Here is a 22342-nt window from a genome sequence, read left to right on the forward strand (position 1 = left end):
GGAAGCTAAAACTAATGGGAAACTTTCTGAAATACTTGGAACTTTTTTCATTACCAGGTTTCTATTAGATTGGCAGGATTACCACTTTTCTTCAGGCAAGAAAAGGATGTTGGATTAGCGACAATACTGCTGGAGAAACTGTTTATATTCAAAACTCTGATTTAAAGTTTTTGGTCTAAAAAAGTAAAAATCAATCCAAAAGTACTTAGCGTTTCAGAGCTTTACTTTTCTTTTCCTTGTAAGACCCATGATAAATTTAGGGGAGAGGGGTTTAAATCCTATAATACAACCTGCCACCAGGTGGCGGTGAAAACGCTTTGGAGTCAGCTCAGGTTCAGGCTCTCTCAAGTCCTTCGCTTTACTCACATAAACAGCCTTAGTTTCCATTTGTTAAAGAGAAAAACATCAACCAAAGATTCATAGAATGCCATGGTGTGAATCTCTGCTCTGAAAAATGAAGAGCTCAGAGTGAGAACTGATGTCTTCCAATGAGAGGACGTGTACAGTTTACTGAGGCTAAAAACGTTCTTGCAGACATCCAGTACCGAGCTTCAGGTACAGCATAGGTTGTCTGAGAATAATGCGCACAAAAGTCCTCTTAATGATGGATTTTATGATGCAGGAGTGAGTTTTACACAGGATCCCTTACGGATGTGTATGTTCTGAAGTTGTGCAGCAGGATCGTTAGCTTATGTGAGGCACAGTTACATGCAGTTCTCACAGGCACCCACAAGAAGACCCATTTACACAGAGGGCCTAGATCATCCACAGCCAGCCTGTCCAGGATAAACAGACCGGCGCTCGGACCCTCCACCTCGCTGCAGCAGTTAACATCAGCCTCCGTGGAACCAAGTGAGACCGCATCAGCCCCAGACGAGTTTTACAAGCCCCGTGCTCTCTATTCTGCCCTCATACAGCCCACCCCTACTCCCCCAAAGGCGCCATACAACATCTAACACCCCTCCCTCAGGCCCCGTTAGCACTTTTGACTTGAGGTTTAACTTTAAGAAAATGTTCTTTTAGACACAGCTGCTCCCGAGACAGAACAGTGTGAGAGCCAAAGACCAGCACTATTGTGCAGGCTCAGCCATCAAAGAAGCAGATGTGGGCGGCATTTGTTCTCTTCATAGTTTCAGATTTCTTTTTATTTATTTGTATTTTTCCCCCCATCGCATACTGGTCAAATGTGTGACCAGAAGAGAGGAAGGAGGGAGGAAACTTTCCAGCATGTCAATAAATTAGGTTTCCCTATTAATGTATGGATACATTACGATGGAGAGCAGAGACCAATCGCAACTCCCTGAATGAAACCACACCAGGAAGAAATCGGAGCCGAGTCGTAGGAAAACCACAAAGTTTTCATTTCATGAAGCAATAAGAGCTTGAAGCACCATCTCAACGGGAAGCATGTGCTGGTCGGGGCTTCCTTTCAGGTGTAGTGCCTGGTTAAATATTAAATGCTTAAATGAATACATTCATCTTTTTCCATTCTCCTCAACAGTGAATGAGAGAAACCAGATTTCCCTGCACTGAATTGTTAGCTTCCCTTTCATGAATGGGACTAAAACTGATCTAACACGCAATGCTGAGCACACAAGCTCTCGATCCATGAGATTTGTAGGGGAAGCGTGGCTTTGATGTTTAATGTTTATGTTTAAAAATGCCATTTTAATGGGATGTTTCACTAAAATAAGACACTTCACTAAAATGATCCACTAATCAGTCCTCTCCCGGAACAGTTTTGATGCTCCTTTTTTCTTTTTCCTTAATTTCCGTGTTTAATCTGCACCCCTTCATTCGGCTGAGGAGGTCAGGTGTGGCGATAGCTGCCAATTTTAATCATAAGTCTTTTCTGTTTCAGCGGCAACTAACAACCCACCAGAGATTTAATCGTGCTAGCCAGACCGTTTCTGCTCGACTCTGTCAGTCATGTTGTTTTTCCGCAGTTCTTCTTTAACACAACCAACAATTTTTACATTTCTCTGAGAATTATTGACTCGTTGCTGCTTAGTTCAACCTGTCAGAGGCTGGAAACATGCGTTGAAGCTTTTCTCTGCTCTCCAGATGATTTTCTCTTTTCTGCTCATTTTCCTCTCATCCGTCCCTCCACACTTCCTCCACAACTATCTCTCTCCCATCTTCTCCTTAATGCATCCCTGAGGATTAGCGGGGCCATGTCAGGGCCGTAAATCTAACCTTGCTGTCTCGCCTCTTTATGTCTCATAACTTTCCTTAATCGGCCCAGTACAAGTCAGGCTTTATTCCCGGTAAATGTTTTGGGGGGCGGCAGGGATCCCTGTAAATAATGTTAGCATGTATTTTACAAATCACTTCACAGGCTGGGACATTCATCTTGTTCTAATCACTGCCTGGAATGGCTGATTTGGGGCACAGCATCCACAGCCTGATACAACATGGACTGGAGATACAATCCATGTAAAAACGACCTGCTTCCTGACCTGAGGGTCAAGTTGTCCCCAGCGATGACTATTTTGTCTCCTGTTGCTTTCCTGTTTCTGCAATGATCACAGCTTAAATGGATCATGATTCTCCACCTCAGTCCGTGTAAATCCATCCATGGAAGCAGTGGAAACAGTTTGGATTCTGCTGGGAAAAGGCCTGCTGAGAACTTAGCAACGCCATGATTCTACGGGATGATCTACTCTCTCTGAAGGGTCTTTTTTCAACAATGGGATCATGTGGTTTAATAATAAAAAAAAACAAAAGAACTCCCCGGTTCTTTAAAATATTCTGTCAACGCACTTCAGCTGCCATTAACTCAATCTTCAACATATTTGGATTGCAACAAAGTTCCTGAAACTCAGGAAATGATCACCTGCAGTTCCTCCCGGCCCTGCAGAGCTTCACAGTCCGTCTTTTCTTTTTCTATTCTCCAATTTTGCTGCTTCTCTTCACTCTTTATGCTCTCATAATGCTGTTTCCAGCAGCATTAGGTGACCGTGCGCTTGCAAAACAAACACCGAAAATATTAAAGCATTGAACAGCTACGATCCTCCCAAAGAAAGGAAACATAATTCTACCCTAAAATGTTGCTGCACCTAAAATCCAAAGTGCATCTGATTAGCCGAGTATGTAAAGAGAGTGGCGGTGCGGCGATTTTTAATCTGCCAAATTGGAATTTTAAATCTTGCTTTTGTGGTAAACAATAAATACACAATATTGTTTATCATATAATTTTTTCCCCAAATCTGTAAATGCTACATGAACGTGTTCAGTTTTCAGTTATCTGCTGGGTTGGGTCAGGCTTTAAGTCTTAAAGACCATCACTACTTAAAGTTTAAGTAGTGATGGTCAGCGTCGGGGGCTGGGGAACGCATTATCAGTGAAAGTCCTCACAAAGATAGAAGTACAAGCAGTTTGTTTAAATGTGCGTGTGTCTTCATGTGTGTGTGTGCGTACGTGTGTGTGTTTTTGTGTTGAAGATTAAGACCATTTCTGTTGATGTTTGCATGATTATTACCAGAGCAGACAGACCATCAGATTTTTTAAAAAGCATCCTGTTGGTGTGTGTCTTCCTGTGCATGCCCTGATATGCATTTGTGTGTGTGTGTGTGTGTGTGTGTGTGTGTGTGTGTGTGTGTGTGTGTGTGTGTGTGTGTGTGTGTGTGTGTGTGTGTTGAGAGTATGTTAGTCATTATTGAGACTGTGTCTCTAATTGTGTCCACACGCTGCATCAGGGCTGAGTAAGTTCACTGGTTTTAGCTCACTCAGGTCCACCAGGATCTGTGATCTGATGACTTTGACCCCTCTGACATCAACCTCCACCTCAAAACTCTGATATCAGCAGCAGTCTTGTCTCGTGTCCCATAGAGCACGTTATCTCTCGCTTTGTGCAGCAGACTGTGCAGATGTGAGCATGCACTCACTCTGTGCTTTTTCATGAGAAACTCCTTAAGATTGTGAGTGACAGGAAAAAAAAGATGCATTACTGTTGTCTGAGTGTAGGTTTCACCGTAGGTGAATGTGTCTATGGGTGTAATAATGAAAGCACCATTATTCCCTCTAATGGAGATTTCATCCTCCACTTCAACAGCTTCCTGTCTCTGTTTATATACTTGTTTTAATGATGTAATGGGGACCTTTTGGTGAATAAACTTTGTCCTCAGAAGGCCAACATTTTAATACACCAATTGCTTTCTCTTTCATTCCTGTTCTATCCTAAAACCAAAACCACAGAGCCATCTCTTATTATGGATAGTCCTTAATCCTGGAAATGAATGCTACTTGCTTATTATACATGTATTACAGCCTAGCAGAAGGGTTAGGCTAAGGCTGTAGCATGTAACATCCTGTGCAGAACTGTGTGCACCCTACAGCTGAGTCGGCTCGAGGGTGCTAACGTTTCACCGCAGAAGATTTGTCATCTCTTCCTGCTGTGAGGGTTATTATATCCATGCCTCCTCCAGGTGCTCGGACTTTTACTGCTCCCTCGCTCTAATTTCATTAATCACGACTGTCAGGCGTTTCTTTTTTTTTTCCCTTCAGAAGAGCGAAGACGAGAGACAGATGATCCCGGTTCCCACAAACGCACTTGTTTGATTTCCGCCAGCGCCTTTCCTCTCTCCAGCCACCAAATGGAACGCAAAACATGACCTCCTTTGACTGCCGTTTCAAAAGCCCTGCCGGAGCCCAGCTCGGGTGGCGCGTCTGTGTGTTGTCTTTAGATATGGGCTCCATCATATGGACTCCATGTGGTTTTCCTGCTGGGTGAAAATCTAAGAGGAAAGAGGAAGAGAAATGTTGGACAGCCATTACGGCGGCCATTATTCTACCTCAGCGAGGGGGTATCAGTGTCATGCGGGGATACAGGCGATTTCATTTCTGCCTTTTTTTCTTCTTTTTTTGGTAAATGCAAACCACATTCACATTTTTCCCCTTTTCCTACATTTAATGATTTTGTCGCACCCGTTCAGAACATTTACACTCTTTGGCCAATGGACAAGCTATTTAACAAATGTTTACCTTCAGTCTCTCTCAGAGTTTTAAATTTCAGTCATTGAGCGGATTATGTTACACTCCGTGTCTTTTTTCAAGAATTCCAGTTTTTGCACAGTCTATGCTTTTGTACGTGTTAATTGGTTTAGTTTTCTGTCACATCTGGTCTTGAGGTCTTGGTCTATGGTTTATACATCTGTGAAACATAATTGCAGAATAAAACAAAGTTCAAAGGTCTTGTGACTAAAATTGGATGATCAAACAGAGCAATTATCCTTTATCAATTAACCTAAAGATCTTTCTTGGGAGCATGACAGAACTTAAGAAATGTGCGTTTCTGTGCAGTGGTAGTTATCTTTCACACCTTTAAAGGGCTAAAGGTCTTCCATGGGGGTCTGTGTGCGCGGTTAACGCCTGCGGTTACATATTAGCGTGTTGAATTTGCCTGTCTTAGCTTGTTGTTTGGATTTAGCTCTACGTTCAACTTTGATTCTAAGTACTTTCGGCTTGTCGCCACAGTTCCATTCTGGAGAAATGTCCTGCTGAATTACAAATCCTCATTTTGCACTGTAGGGAAATGGACTGGGAGTACTTTTAAGATATTTTATGAAGTACAAAAACAGTTTTATGTTCTTTCAATAAAGTCATGAGGAGAAACCCAACTTCTCTGGCCTATTTCATCTCCACGACATCTGGAACAATGCCCGTTCTGTAATGACTTTATAACATTTGCAGGCGTGCTTAAAGGAACAAAAGTCACACGTTTGATCCACCAGGTTCTACATTTTGGAAGGTTCATTTCCTGCAAAGCTTCTGTTTCATCCTGTGGGCATCAAGTGGTGGGCAGGAAGTAGAGCTCCGTGTCATGCAGCACTGATATGAAAATACAAGTCAGCACATTGAAGCACTTTGTGGTCGTCATGGATCGTGTCTTTCTTCAGTTTCCTGCACAGGCCTTAAATGATGGATTTGTGTGTGTGTGTGTGTGTGTGTGTGTGTGTGTGTGTGTGTGTGTGCGTGTGTGTGTGTGTGTGTAAAGGAGGAAAAGAAGCATAGCAACTTAAAGATGATGACATAACATTAGGGTTAGAAATATTGTAAATATGTTGTATTTGATATTGAAAATCCACAAGAGAATGTGCACAAATAAAATAAAGTCCAAGTGTGTCTTCCTTTCCTTAATGGTCACTATGGTTCTGTGTCATGCTAATGATCTGTAGATTTTAACGTATTTTCCAAATCAAGGGTCCCGACTGCACAAACTTATGTAATTATGCACAACCACATACATCCAGATGAAAATCAGAGGTTTCTCTGGTCAGGTGGGAGCGAAAATGAATAAGGTATGAACTTAAACCAGGAAATGGAAGGGAGCAGACTCCTTCTCTCCAAAAACAAAGCAGTGGTTCTGTGTGCATTCCACTGACACCTTGGTGCCAGTTTTTGTCCAAATTCAACTTTAACAGTCGGTCATCAGCAGTCAGGCAGAACTCAAATTAAAGCACAAATTTACAGAGCAAAAAGCAGCTTCCCACACTGAAAATAAGCCAACATGTTAACTACTGACCGAGACCTCCCAGGCTGACCAGGCCACGTGGCAACGCCATCTACAGCATTTCAAAAGTGGACATCCTGTTATAAATACCATCATGTATGTACCGGTATTTATCCTAAATCTTTCATTTATACTGGGACAAAAAATAGAAACATCTACTCAAAAGTGGCTGCTCTTGATTAGTTTGGGCTCCAATAATGTGATTTTTAATCAAAGGTTCACTCAAGTAAGGGGTTGAGGACTAACTGTTTCTCACATGACAGAGGATTGGTGTTTAAAGTAGCATCCTTTAAGGTGTAAATCTGGAGCTGGAGCCTGTGGATTTGACAGTAGCAGAGGACCAGCTCCTCCAGAGACGGAGGAGATAAATGATGATAACTGGGATCAGGCTGTGGAGAGTTTTGAAGACATGAAGCTGAATGAGCATCTGCTCAGAGGCATCTTTGCGTATGGATTTGAGAACAGCGAGCCATCTTTCCGTGCATCAAAGGACATGATGTCATCGCACAATCACAGTCAGGAACTGGAAAGATGGGGACCTACGTCATCTCCGTCCTGCAGAGAATTAATGTGACCATAAAAGAGACCCAGGCTATTATCCTGGCACCCACCAGAGAGCTGGCTCACCAAATTCAGAAAGTTGTGCTCAGTCTGGGGGACTACATGGGGGTCTGTTGCCATGCCTGTGTTGGAGGGACAAGCTTTTGTCAGGAGATAGATACCCTGAAGTCATCGAGTCCTCACATCATCGTGGGAACACCAGGACGTGTCTTTGACATGTTAATGTGCAGGGTCATCTCTCCCAGGGCCATACAAATGCTGGTGCTTGATGAAGCAGATTGGATGCTAGGTCAGGACAAGGACCAAATTTATAAAATCTTCCTTAAACTGCCAACTAATATCCAAGTGGTCCTAATGTCAGCAACCATGTCACCTGATGTTCTGGAGGTCACAAAGATTTTTATGCAGAATCCAAAGAAAATGCTTGTTACAAAGGAGGAACTGACCCTGGAGGGGATTCGACAGTTCTATGTTAACACTGAAAAAGAAGAGTATAAACTGGAAACCCTGTTTGACCTGTATGAGACTCTCACCATTAGCCAAGCTGTCACTTTTGTAAACACCAGCAGGAAAGCAGAGTGGCTGGCTCAGCGGCTGACATCAGAGGATTTCACAGTCTCTGTCCTGCATGGAGAGATGGAGCAGAGCGAGAGGGATGTTGTCATGAAGGAGTTTCGCTCTGGCTCCAGCCGAGTGCTGATTACCACTGATCTGATGGCCCGAGGAATCGATGTTCAGCACGTGTCAGTGGTGATCAACTACGACCTCCCCACCAACGTGGAGAACTTGTGGCTGATCTCCTCTGAAGTCATCTTCCCACCGTTTTACCTGCAAAGGATGAACTGAGCATAACAGAAAATTGAAAATAATTAGATATTTACTGAAAATAGTTTGTAGCATGCAGTGTTTTTCAAACCTTCCATTGTGAACTCACAAACAGCTAAATTCTGCATTATCAGACAACTCTCTGTTATATAGTTTTGTTTTATAGTTTGAGCTACAGTAGATTTCCACTTGGATCAAGCCAACCAGACGATGGTCTGACCATCACTATTTGCCCCCCTCAGATTAGATTTACCCATCTTTCCTGCTTTTAAAACATCAGATTTGTGGGTTATTCTTTGCCTGATAATTGAGGTGCCATGACGAAGATTATCACTTATTCAATCCTCTTGTCATAATCTTTGTCTGATCGGTGTAATGATCCTCATGGTTCAATTCCTTGGTTGCTACCAGGGAATGACAAAACTGCATCAAACCGCTTTTCCAATTTGAAATTGTTTTAAAATAAACAACGGAAGAATAGAACAGAACTATATAATGGGCTTAGAAGGATAGAAGGCAACATTCTGTCAAAAAAAACACCCGTAGCAGCCTCTGTCAGCCTGTTAAACAAATCTGTAACCATGGCAACAGTCTGGACTCATCACACAAGCTGCATTTGTACAGCAGTTCAACATTGAGAACCATTTAGATTCAAGATTTCCTTTATTTTTCCCACAACGGGGAAACTTACGGCGCTACAGCAGCAAACGCACAGAGGAAAAGACATTCAGGAATGCAAGGATAGAAAAATAAAAATAAGTATTACTAATAAATATATAATTAAAAAATAAGAATAGAAAATACGTAAAAAATATATAATAATCCAAGATAAATAGATGATTAGTCTAATAGATAATTAGACTATAATTAACACGGTAAAGAACTCAGCAGAGTTTAGCAGCCCAGTCATCTCCACACACCCAGAATGACTAATTCTGCATTGAATTTTGAACAGTTGAGACGCATCCACAAGATTATAATGCCTTAAGAATCCTAGATTGTCCAGATTGTCATTGCTCTCCTTCAATAATCATCAAATGAACTAATCAAGGCATAATTCTAACATGCATATGGTTATTTACAAATGGTAAATGAAATCAGCTGGTTCAATTTTCTGGAGCATCCTCATGGAAGAGTTGCTAAATAAAGGATCAAAAAGCCCATCTCAACCTGTTTGGGGCCTGGTTCTAAGGCAAGCAAACAAGAATCGTGGCTGTATGGGAGCAGAGCGCAGAAAGGAGGTGATGAACCTCTTTAACAAGTGTTTGTTGAGAGGATACAGGAGGAAAGCAGGACCTTCCATGGATCCTCAAAGCCAGACTATATATAACCTGCTCAGCTCAACATCTTCAGTGAAGACAAAAATGTTTTTATCTTGCAGCAGGTGAACTGGGTCAACAGATCGACTCAGCTCTTGACTCATCGTCTGTACAGAATCATGTTCTTGCCTCAAAGGTGGGACATGAGGTGCAGTTTGGTGCAAAGGTCAATAAACCCTTTCACAAGTTGGTTAAATCACCAACCTAAAGGGGATCAGGTCAGCTCACCTGCGCTACAGCTCGGTTTGATTCTGGATTCTTTAGTTTGGTACTAGTCAGCCTAACCAGACCAGGTCAGATTTCCTGCAGAGAACATTTCTGCTGGTGTTTTTTTTATTGATACATTTTCACTCTTAACGTCCTCCTGGACTGGAGGCTGAAGTCACAAGGCAAAAAAACTGACACACCGCTTGTTACTGTGTGTTGAAACGTGTGTGTGTGCTGCCACCATTTACCACTAACTGGCTCGGTACAGAGACCCTCAGCGGGGCTCAGATGCTTTTTGTCTTGCTGTTGATTCAGCCTGAGTTACTCTGAGGCGCCACTATCATCATGGGTGGCATGTTGAGTCGTTAACACACACACACATACACACACACACACACCTCACATTTCTATCTTTCATAGACATAATACATTACCCAGCTTTCTCCCCTAAACCTAATTTAAATTCTACTCTTAAAACCTTGTTTAACAGTCTTTGTTTAACAGTTATGATACACAATGAAATGACCCCACTTCCCAAACATGACCCGATTGTGCTAGTAGAAGAAAGATACACACTTGAGCTACTTCCCTGAGGACGGCACAAATATGGAGCACATGCATTAAATCCAGAGGAAAATGACAGCGATGTAAGTTTGTATTTTCCGTCCACTTTTACAAAAGGACGCTCGCAGTCACACCCCCCTGCAGGGTTGCAAAAACAAACTCAAAATATGGCATTTGTCTTTTGATTAAACACATTCCGGCATCGTGGGTCCGGCCTGCTGGGCAACAGCCACCATATTGACGTGCAGTTTGTCTGGGTGATTTCTCATGAAGGGAGGCTTTATGGCGCAGCCAGCTCCATATAATCAGTTTTAAATGGCCCAAATGGTGAGAAGGACAAAACGCCCCCCGCTCTTCATAGCAGCCTGTCAGGCCTGGGAGTCAGGAAAGACACAGTCGACGACCACAGAAGACTTGATGAATGAGGAATGTTTGGGTCTCAAAGAAACCCCAGAGTCGAGTTTGCAGACCTAAATTTAAACTCAAAATTGTCATTTACCCAATTTCTATGGCCATTTCCCCCTGAAAGATTAAATATATGACTGGTAAACCAGCTCTGACTTAAACCCATGTAATTGTAGTATTTTAGTAATACTTAATGCAGATTTCCTGGTTGTTGTCAGATTTTATCATTTCTAACTCAAAAGCCAGCAGCATTACATGAAATCATACGAATAGACACCGAGTCCATTAAAATCTTTCTAATCATTGATTTTCAATCAAATGTATAACTTAATACATCAATGAACCATAATATGTTCAGGATTACAGGATCTATTATTTCAAGGCATCATTGTATGATTGACCTTTCTCTCAACTTCACCTGGCTACAATTGTGGAAAAGTAATTTGAGTAAAAACCTGCAGATGAAGCTGCTGTTTGAGCTGTGCAGGGTGAAACATCTCCCCTCTATTCATCGTCACTGCTGGAGTTTTTTGATTTGTTGTCGTCGGTCATGCAGATCACATTAAACGAGCTGAGCTAGAATGAGACAAATGAGTTGAAGTTAACAAGGCGCAGAGCATCTGGTGAAAGCAGGCCTTTACAAGTCCCAGACACGCAGCCAGAACTGCAAAAAATAGGGACGAGATGGGATGAGGATGGCTTTATGGGACAGCTGCATTACCCTAAAGAGCAGGGGGAAGTGCTACATTAGCATGCTAAGGCTGGTGGTCATGTTTAAAATGGTTGAACACTTGTTTACTAGCACAGCTTTTAGCCTCATCCTACATTGCTGGAGTTGAATTGCAGCTCAGCTCATGAGAACAAATGATCTGAATCGTGCTGTTCTACCTGTGTGTCCAGCTTGTGAAAATATCACCGGAGAACTGTGCAGTAAAACGCCAGTAAACGCCGCATGTGTCTGTCTCGCGGCGTGTCAGAGGCAGCGCGGGTTGCTGCCTGCCTGCACGAGCGCCTAACCTCAGAAAATACCTCAAAGTCTCTGGGATACTTATCTGCATAGCAGACAAAATTGAAACCTCAAGAATGCTTGTCATACCAGCCAGGGAAAGAGTCGATAATTTGAAGAATTAAAATTACCGTAATTATGAAAATGCTTTTCCTCAGAAGTGCAGCAGTTTGCATTTGAGTTGTGGGTTTGCTTTTAAATCAAGAAAACTTCCCCAGGCATAAAGTCATAAAATAGTCAAGCATTAATTAAAAATGTAGTCGTACTTTCCATTTTTGTGGGTCTCTTCAGTTTACAGATCACCCTAATTTGTACTTTTGCACTGGAGTGCTGACCTGCGACGTCAAACCTTAAGCAATCATTCAACATGTTAGCCAGCAAATGTTAGTACGTGGGGTGACAGTGTGGATGAGTGTCTCCAATCTGACTTTTCCCTCAGCTCAGAGCTCTGGAAAACTTGCCAGCAGCCGTAGTGTTTTGTTGGAACGGAGCATTGGAAGGTTCACTGGGAACACTGGGTGCAGTTCACCTCCAGGATGGAGATGCAGCACCAAAGCATTATCCCAGATGTGCTAGGCATCACAGCCTGTGCTGTCCACGGGACACGGCGTCAGAAGGACCGTGGATTCGGTGTCTTTCCAGTGGCTTTATGACTGCTGGTCTTAATAAAGTGTCTAAATGACTTTCCAGCGTGTTCGTTCTCCCATATTCTCCTCAATGGTGGAAAGTGAGGACTTTCTAACTACATCTGAGGAGATTTAAAGAGCTTTGCAGGTTTTGAATGCACTGCTTTTCTTCAATGATTCATCACTGTCTGTGTGTGTGTGTGTGTGTGTGTGTGTGTGTGTGTGTGTGTGTGTGTGTGTGTGTGTTGGGGGTCTGCCAAAAGGCTTTGCTATGATTAGTACAAATTCTGTCCTCTCTTTAAAGGAGGTGATCAATTTTATTTAAATAGGTGACGACTTGGATCAGTTTTGAATTTCCTGCAGACGCCAACAGGCTAATTTCCCCGCAGGATCCTGCAGCTCATCAGGCCGTGGACCACCATTTCCCCCCGGGCATGTGGTGGGCATGCAGATGTACTTTTAAGAAGGTCTCCACAGATGACATCATGCTGGGAACAAGGACAGCACAAAGACCGAGAACCTCTACTTTCATGTAGAGGAAAATGTCCTGTGTATAATAATCTGGTGAGTGCAAGTGGCAGAGAGGAGAACTTTCAGTAGGTCAGCTGCAAACGGAAACAGGCAGACGTCAACACTAACATCGCACCATCGTTTTGAGATTGATGCAGCTAACACCATAACAGACATTAGCATGGTTGCTAGAAAAATGTGAAGTCTGTTTATGAAATAGACAACGATATAAACAAGAGGTGGTTAAGGTCTTATGCACAGCAACCAAAAATTAGGCTGGTGCAGTTTCTTCTGGGGAGCTAATGATTGTCCAGTAGCATTCCATCCATTTTAGCTTTATTCAATCAACATCTATTACACAATTGTCTCTAGGGGCTTTACATAATGCCAGAAGTGAGCTGGGTCAGGCACATGCAGAACACATATATATAAGCCAGTTCATCAAGATATGGAGGAAAAATGTGAGCAATGGGCCCGCAAATGTGGTCGAGGCTTACCAAACTAAAACAGTAAATGCACACTGTTAAAAAAAGTCGTCCCGTCCGCAGCTGAGTGTCACATATTTACACCCATAGCAACCTGGAATGCCTCTTTGCTGATGTATGTTGCCAGAGAACCATAGATGCGTTCTAACTCTTCAGCTACGTCTGTCACGTTAACCTTAACTGGCTCGTGCAAGTAAAAACAACCACGGCCAGAATGTTGCGGCGTCGGCTGAGGTTGGGGGGTGGCGGGCGGGGGTTAGGAGACGTTCAGGGACATTTAGAAGCTGACATGTTTTCTCCGGAACAAGAGCTGACCTCAAAGTCCCGTAGTTGCGTTGCTGTGTGAAGACTGATAGCTGCACAGGCAGGAACAGTGCATTTGGAGTTTAAATAAATACTTTTCACGCTGAATTAAAAGAATTGATAATGTGAACTCTCAGCACGTTAACTGCAACAATTAAACAGGCTCTCAAGACCTTCATATTTTCCACCATCTGCTTTTACCAGAAAATAATTTCCTTCATCCACTTCAGATCAACATCCTTGTGTTACCTTGAGACCACAATGGGCTGCACTGTTTGAGACTTTTTAGCCCCCGGGCAGGTATAAACCTAAATTTGCAGCACTATTTGGATTTGAGCGACTGTTAATTACGTGCTGATGTCTGACCTTTAAAATAATGCTGCGATTCACCACAGTGTGTACCAAGCAGGCAAACAGCAATCAAGGCCAGTGAGGGTGTTTAGAAGTTACCAACAAACAGGACAAAAATGAAAAATCCACCACTGCGTTTTTGTTCCAGCATCGTTCCAAATCCCTCGGCCACGGGAAAGTTGTCGGTAGAAGATAGACGCATGTTTAAAAGCCTTAAACATGATGAAAACTCAGCAAGAACAGGACAGGTAAAACTGAATGGGTTGGTTAGTGAAGAAATTGACCAGTTCAAAATGTTTTATGGATTTTTGTGTGCACGTGCTAATGTGAGTAAATGAGATGAGACTTGAGCTTTCATTGGTGAAAGGTTGCCTTCATTGGAAAATGCTAATGAGTATCTAAAAGACATGATAGCATGTCTTAAGCTGTCTGATCAGATATAATTAAAGTACATTTATGATAATTAGGGAACCTATATCAATCATACTGTTGATCCTTGTAAAGCCTTCATCAGCAGCTTCCTCAAGAGTATTTAAATGTCACCTCAAGAACTAAACAACTGCACATGCATGCATTGACATGCACACAGACTCCATTCCTGGCCTCAGGAAGCACAACATCTGAGCGTATGTCTTCCTTTTCTACGTTTTCAGTGTCCTAACCTCTTCTGTATGAGGCTTAAAATGTGGGTCCTATGATTTGGAGTCTGAAACGATGTGCTGTCAATTAAGGTCAGGGCCGAGATTATTTGGGTGAGGCCCTAGAAGAAATTACTGGAACTGGGTGTACAGGCCCCCATAAATAGAGCTGTTCAAAGCTGTGTGAATGATGCTTTTTAACCCAATTTGAAACAAGTGAGTGAAACTTGCCATGCAGGAACCCAAAAAAATGGCACTAATAAGGAGGACCACATGTGGGAGAATATTTCAACATGCCTGGTGGATCTAATGAATTTTATGTCGTATGACAAAGCACTTTCCTGCCATTACTGGCATGATGTAGATTCTCTTAGGATACCCCAACAGTTGAGGCACCAGCTCAACCAGTTTCCTCTGGCTATGCCCAGTGCCAATTATTTTTTATGCCCTTTGTCAACCGAAACATCTTAGCCAGGTTTCCAGAATCGACTTTCCGACTCAAATTTGACACTACATCATAAATCCCAAATGGGTAGTTGTGCCAGAAACATCCTCCGTTTCTTCAGATTGGTTAAAAACAGCCTTTAGCTCAAATCCAAGAGCTGCGTTAGCCTCCAGCTATTGTTATGTGATGTGATGTGATCTGCATTTAGCTATCCTAGCCAGACTTAATGCGTGTCTCGGAATATTCCGTGCGGCTGGCTTCTCAAAACGGCTTCATTTTGTTCTGTAGGATGAACAACAGCTCTGCTTCAACTGCCACATATGGATTCACTTCATCTTTGTCAGTCTAGGCCTTGTTTTCTTGCAGCTCTCGGCGTTCCTTTCTCCTTCGTGTCTTTCAATATTCTGATATCCGTAAATGAAATTTACAAATATTCCAGATAGCAAAGACCATTCCAACCATTCCAATGGTTCCCCCTCAAAACTGGCCCTGTAACTCAAACTCTCCTCATCTCCTTGTTGTGAGCACACTAAAATGGGTCCTGGAGGTAGTGTGGAGCTCCTCAGATGTAACAGCTGTGGCATCTGGAATCAGGTCGCAGGTTATTTTCATAATTCCAGCCTCCCTCAGAGGTAGCTGAGCCACGGAATGTGATATCACTGACCCAGAGTGGCGCGTATTTACCAGTGTGATCGTGTAAAACAAGTTTGTCTTGCCATTCTATAAGTTTGTGTCAGAAACGCCAGTAAAATCTGAACTGAGCAGTCGAGCCAACAGTTGTTAATATGCTGGATCTACGCTAATCAATGCTTTAATCAAGGGAAACGTTTCGAGCAAAGTTATTACGCTGTAGCCTCACGTCAGCCTCACAAGCTCAATGTTATTCTTTTTTTTTTAAGCCACTGGTTGCTTGTGAAAACAAGATCAAAACGTTGAACATGAGGCAGACCGACTCCTTATGTGCAACAATCAAGTTCAGAGGCTTCAATCAACTAAATGAGATCATGGAAATGTCTTAAACCAGCCAAATCAATGTACTTTTTGGACACCTCCATGTGTTCGACTAGAACTTACGTCAATACCTTCCTGAAGGTAAGAAGTTTGGAATTTATCTACCTATTCCAGAAAAAATAGACTTATCAGTTATATTTATGTGTCTCCATCTTGGACCCGCTCACGTGCACAGGTTTGTTATCATCTGACGGTGCAACGAGAGGTTACTGAGGGAGCACGTCAGTCAGACACGTTCACACCCAAATGATGACAAATTGGCGCTCTCTCCTCCACTCGCCTCCCAGTCAAGTCCAGACCTGGATGTTATGCATGTGCTGCTCCTGAGAACGGAGCTGTGTGGTTACAGAACACAGCTGAGTTTCAATGGGGGTCCAGATTTGCCTGTTTTAAACCATCACACGTTCAATTTTTTTCCCAATAAAAGGAAAAAAGGAATCAGCACAATTGACCAGGTCTTTGATGGTACAGAGACAGTGTGATGGACGGAGAGTCTTTACTTGTTTCGGATCCCTCTTCAACTAGGGGTTGTTTCCAGGGTGACATGATGTCAGCCAACAGTGCATATCTGGATAGAAGCAGAGGCAACTTGATGGAACCCTTCTGCACCTGCTGAAGTTAAATGACGCTCTTTGACTTTTTCTTTTTCTTCTAGGTGCTAAAGAATAAAAATGCCTTCTGTTGAACATAGAAAGTAGTAAATTAATAATCTCTTAAGTATCTGTTGTGATTCCCGCCCCACACAAGAGCTCTTTGATGTGATTGGATCAAAATATCCATCAATTAATTTGTTGTGTGTGGGGGGGATTAAATTTGAGCTAATCCACAGAATTTATGGAGAAAAAAAAAACAATCCCAGACCTCAAATGCGAGCAAGGTAACCTGACTCACTACCCACTCCTGCCAGGATCTGCCAACTTCAAATTAGGAACAACAGAAGCTTTTGTCTCAGCAGACTTTTAGAGCATTTGGCTCCGCACGACTTTCATTTGTCTTGCATTTGTAAAACTTTGCCAGTGAAGTGGAACAGAAGGCAGCCCAGTCGCAGGTGGACTCTCTCTATTATCACAAAGTCAGGAACCCATTATGTTTTCTTTGACTTATTGTTGTGCTTAACTGGAGTCTACACTAGACTGGAGCCATTCGGAATATTCATTTCAGAGGTTCAGAACTTGTTTGTAAGGTATTAACAGCAACTTTAGAGGGACTGTGAAGCTTTGTGCATGTTTGGGATTAAAGAAACTGACCTTGGTGACCACAAAACGCTAATGTAATTACAGGTTATGGTTAGCATTAGCTATGAATTATGAGGTCTGTGCCTTGTACTACACAGTTGGAAGTATTTTTTTTTACTTACACTATAGTGTGTCTGTGTTTCAACGAAACCATATTTGATCTGAATATTTTTTATTTGCTATCATGATGCGATCATAAAGTGTTAGAAATGTGACGATACAACCGAATAAATGATGTTAAACCACAAACAGGAAGGTAATGTTGAATAGAGTGAAGCTCAGGAATGAAACCTCCTGGAAGGATTTCTATCCAGCACACAGAACATGAAACATTTAATAGGAACAAAGCCAAGGTTTAGCTAGTGGGGTCAGGACTCTGACTGGCACCATCCCCAAGGATGTGTGAAGTTCAACAGTCCTAAGGCCACTAAATGCACTTTAGGAATGAAAATGTTGATGAAACATGTGACTGCTGAAAATAATGTGTATTTGTAATCTAGAGATTGCGCAGTAGGGAAAATAAAACCATTTCACTGAAGCCAAACCAATAAGAATTTATTTTAGTTGAGTTCTTTTTCTTTACACTTTGTGTCCGTGGGGGTGAAGAACAATCGAATTTTAGAGTTAAACTGCCAGTAAATGCAACATTGATGCCAGTTTTTCTGTACGACAAAGGTCAAGCACCTTATTATAGCTGTTAAATCCTGGTCTCGGTTTACTTTATTCATGGGTGGGATTTTCTGGCACCTGAAAGTTTCATGCAGTAGTAAAATGAAACTATAGGCTAGTTTATTATTATTGTTATTCTCCTTTCTATGATCATTATTATTGTTGTTGTTGCTATTATCTTCTCCCAAAGACAACTTTATCTTGAACATCTGAGGTTAATAATTAGATAATAAAAGAGTACACAAGCTAAAGATGATGCTTTTGTGTGCACGGTTGGCGTTAACGTTAGAACCTGGTTTACGGTTTTGGACCTGGGTTTAAAAGTAAGAGGGAAGCCACAACATGAAAAGCTCCAAAGAAGGTGAGGTATGGTTTGTCAATCTGACTTTAAGTCAGCATAGAGTCGGACAGTTTAAACAATTATCAGCTGTTTACTTTAGTTAGAATAAATTTTCATATCTGGCACTGGAAATAGTAATTCTAGACGTTTTTAGGGTGAAATACAAGCTTAAAGATGTTGAAGCAAGAAATTGAAAAAAGATGACAAATAAGCCAAACATAATTATAAAAGGAATTAAAAAGCAGGAAGAATAACATTTGGTAAGCACGTCAGAATGAGCAATAATCTGACAAGCAGAGGAGGTCAAGATAAAGGCTCAAGAGGCTTGAGTAATATAATATCTGCTCAAACATTCACAGAACTCCTCCAAAACCTCACAAACTACCCAAAAACCTGGTCAATGTACCGTCAAATGAAACATCGGTTAAACATCACTTGGGTTGATGTTTGTATTAAGATAGTGGAATATAAGTGGAAATTTGCACTTTTAGGGCTGCAAACAGGATGAGACATTATGAAATATGAAGTTAGATTTCTCGCAGGATTTAGAGCCAACACACTGAGATCGGAGTCACTGCTCGCTGGAGGAATGGAAACTCAAATAGTACGGAACATTTTTGGCATTGAAGAAGATACGGTCTATTACCAGGGATGGATATCTCACTTCACTTTTAAGGGAAAAATAAACCGAACATTTTCTCAAGAGCACCCAGGCCACAAATCCAAATCAATGTCATCTATTTTTCCATGTTTTTTTTTACCAGTATATAGTTTATGTAGGCTTGAAACTGCACAGGTAAGTCAGAGAGGAGGTGATTGATAAGCTTGTTTCACCCTGAAAGTGGACAATTACACATTCAGGTATGTCTGGTCTGATGGCCAGAAGTGTATTTTGATGTAATCGCAAGTATTATTTCCAATTATGGACTTAATCAAACCTAAGGTTAGCAGCATTTGAAGTGTGTGTGCTTTAATCCACTGCTGTTAGGGGACACTGCAAAGCCATAAAGTACTCAGGGACGTATGCTGTCTGTTGCATGCCACTTATATATGTGGCAGCCACCTTCTTTAATTCAGAGCTCTATATCTGCAGACTTACTCACCAAATAAATGCGCCTTGTGGGTGAAATATTTTTTTGGGTGCGGATGTGTTCCCCTGAGTCTCGAGCTGCTGCCATACTGCTGCTGTTGTACTGTTTGAGTCAAAAAGTCTTCTTCGCTAACCAAGTCTTTTTTTCACCTACTGTGGCATCTGCCATGATTAAAATGAGCCATTGGGCTTTGAACCTCCAGTAGGAAGGTGATGGAGCAGGTAAGCTCCAGAGGCATGCCAGGGCAGAGCATTCATTTAAAACATTCACATTTTCTCCTTCACTTTTAGGCTGATCCTTCCATCTCTGGTACATGAAGATATCACCGCCTGTTTCTTCCATCACCCCTCTGCTTTCTTTCATTCCTCTTCTCTCTGCTAGCCTCTTCTCTCCATTACTCATTGGCTTTAGGAGTCGGGAAGCGATTCGCTGACTCCTTTCATCGCCGGCACTTTGGCAAACCGCTCTGATACATACCACGATGGTCCAGTTCCAGGGAGCCCAGCCATTCCATATCATCCTCAATATGATGGAGTAAGTGACTACACGGCACAAATGTGGGGCCCCTCACTGAATATAAAGCCATATCCTCATAAATCCTTTCAAAAAGCAAGCAGTCCCGGGTGAATACATGAAAAGGGCCCATTTATAGATATGAAAAAAAAAACTTGCTTCCTTTCAACAGACTTGGAGTGTAGCGTCCAAGGAAAACAATGCGCCTGGCCAAAAAACGCGAAGTCTGAAACGTACTGACTTAATTCCATTCTCTCGCATGAAAAGACAATATTAAAGCTCAGGTTTGGCTTGGGGGGAAGTCACAGAATTCAAATAGTGTGTGACTGACAGAAGCACTGACGTACAGAGTGTCACTCTGCACACCGATCAGTCAGAGGTTTAGTCACCGCACGGGCGGCCTGAGCGGGGCGGCGATAGAACATACGATTTACAGACGGCTTCGCCGCAACGTCGACGACAGCACTGATCTGATGAAAACGTGAGACAGGAGTGAAGACAGAGAGGGGAATAAACAGAGCAGGAAGTATACAGTCAGAGGAATTCTCCATTAGTGCAGAGAGCAACGTCCCCGCTGAGGGATGATGGGAAAATGGCCGATCCTCTAGGGTAGCTGAAGTGATGTATACTTCTGAGCACTTGGCCAATTCCACCTTTGTCGGCTTATCGCTGGCGTAAACAACAGGGGGCCCTCCTACTGGTACTGATGTAAACGCCAGTGACTTTTAATCTGATTCTTTCAAATCTGCCCGGCTGCATATGGTTGCATGGCCGCTTCCTCCCGTGATTGATCCTTCACACGCTTTACAATCCTAATACCTTTTAAGGTCTGTGAGATTTGGTAGCATCTAGTGGTGAGAATTTACATTGCCAAAATTGAGTACTGACATTTAGTCCTGCTCTGGGGGTCACAATGACCGGCTGATTGTGTCAGTATGTTGCCTTAAGCTTTTTTCTTTGTTAATAGGAAAAATACAAGATAAATCCAACAAAGCTGAGCTAATCCTGCAGCTTTATCTCACCGTGGCAGCTTGATTTTGCGCTCTGTCAAAACACCGGTGCAGTCTGGAGGTAGTTACCACAGTGTAACAAAGTGCAGCCAAGTACAAGCGCGGATCTGCCCCCGGAGTGTGAAACCGACCAGAGAGCTCGGTGCTGCGAAACCATTTCCACTGGCAATGAAAAGATATCGCAATCACGCTCGCTTCTCAAGCGCAGCTGTCCCAGAAGCCCGGGATGTGAATAATAGGTGCAATCTGAGATGGTTGTCAATTTTTCAAATAACTGACAAACACGTTGCGGGTGATTGTTCTCAGACAGGGGCCGCCGAGGACAGATCGCCAAAATTGCAGCCTTTAAAAGACTTGAGGGGAGTGATCACCATCTAGTAAATGAAAGCCCTCCTCATGGGAGGCATTCAGACTCGTCCATCACACCCTCGCAGACTGACCCTCGGTAGTGTGTAACGTTTGAGCATTTAAAGGCCGACATGTTTTTGTACGCCGAGAGATAAGCAGCGGAACGACCCTTCTCAGGGCCGTCTACGCCAGAGTTTTCAACCCATTTCCTTCACTTGTCTGGAGTTCAGCCTCCAATTTTAAGATCTCTTGTTCCTTTTGTGTGGTGCGGTTTACCGCAACTTTTAATTCCCGACCATAATGAAAGAAAATTTCCTTTGTGAGGACCATCAAGCCCTGCGTTAGACACAATGAGGTCTTAACCTTCTTAAAGAGGAAAAAATAATTATAACCTACAGATGGGGTTTTTTCCCCCTAATTGGGCAGTTTGAGGAAAACCATGTCAAGGCTGAAATCCATCATGCTGTTGGCCTTGTTTGTGTGGAGCCAGGGGGAGGGTGGTACTGTGTGGGGTTTTGTTGGGGTTCAAGCGGTTTTGGACTAATGCACATTAGTTGGTATCTAAAAAGGGTTAGTAAGCCCCCCATTACCTCGGTTTAGTAGTCAGAGCCACTGTCTGCAGCCAATGATTAATAAGTGACTCCCCACGTGTGCTTCTGACGGACCCGCCACACGGACCTGATCTGACGCCGGCTTGCAGGCAGCCCAGGGGGAATGTGGCTGCAGTTAAGAAGACCTCTGACAGGGAATTTTATGGGAATTTGATCTCCAGTGGCTGCGCGAGAGATCCCTGTTGCAGGAAGCTGCTTCTCCACTCTGGTTTAGCCTCTTTGAGCCAATATGACAGTTTCTACAGCTCACACACACCACAGTGGGAGCCTCAAATGCAGCGGCTCAGTTAGGGAGACCCTGCTGGTGATGCCTGTGATGGCTCGTGGCCATATTATAGTAATTTTTTACTTTATTACAAACCAAAATTAACAAAAAGGATAGTTCTGTATAATGTGTTGTCATTTGCTTCCTTACAGACTATTGTTGTCCTCTTGTACTTCATTGATGCTAAGTATTCTCTGTCTTCGAATTTCTCCAGAACCGTTTGTCTGCATGCTGCAAACCCAGACTGTGCAGCACATCACCAAGACCGACCATCAAAGCTAATGGTCCGTTAGATGAGTACTGATACCAAACATTCAGTGGTGTGGAATGGATCTACACTTCCTACTGCATCTCCCAGCACACCCTAGAACACCAGGGTGTTGACCCACAGGAGCTGGAGGACAAACCCAGTGGACTCCCCAGAAAGGAGATGTTCATAAGTTATATCCATCTTTGTGCTGGACATCAGATACTGGAAGGACCGGTCCCGACC

General features: G+C 42.8%; 1 pseudogene; it reads left to right on the top strand.

Moving 5' to 3' along the window:
- Window positions 1–6893: 6893 nt before the first annotated feature.
- LOC101073117 (eukaryotic initiation factor 4A-II pseudogene) lies at window positions 6894–7918 on the top strand (annotated as a pseudogene).
- The last annotated feature ends 14424 nt before the right edge of the window (window positions 7919–22342 follow it).

This window comes from Takifugu rubripes, chromosome 1 (assembly GCF_901000725.2).
Source record: "Takifugu rubripes chromosome 1, fTakRub1.2, whole genome shotgun sequence".
NCBI lineage: Eukaryota > Metazoa > Chordata > Actinopteri > Tetraodontiformes > Tetraodontidae > Takifugu > Takifugu rubripes.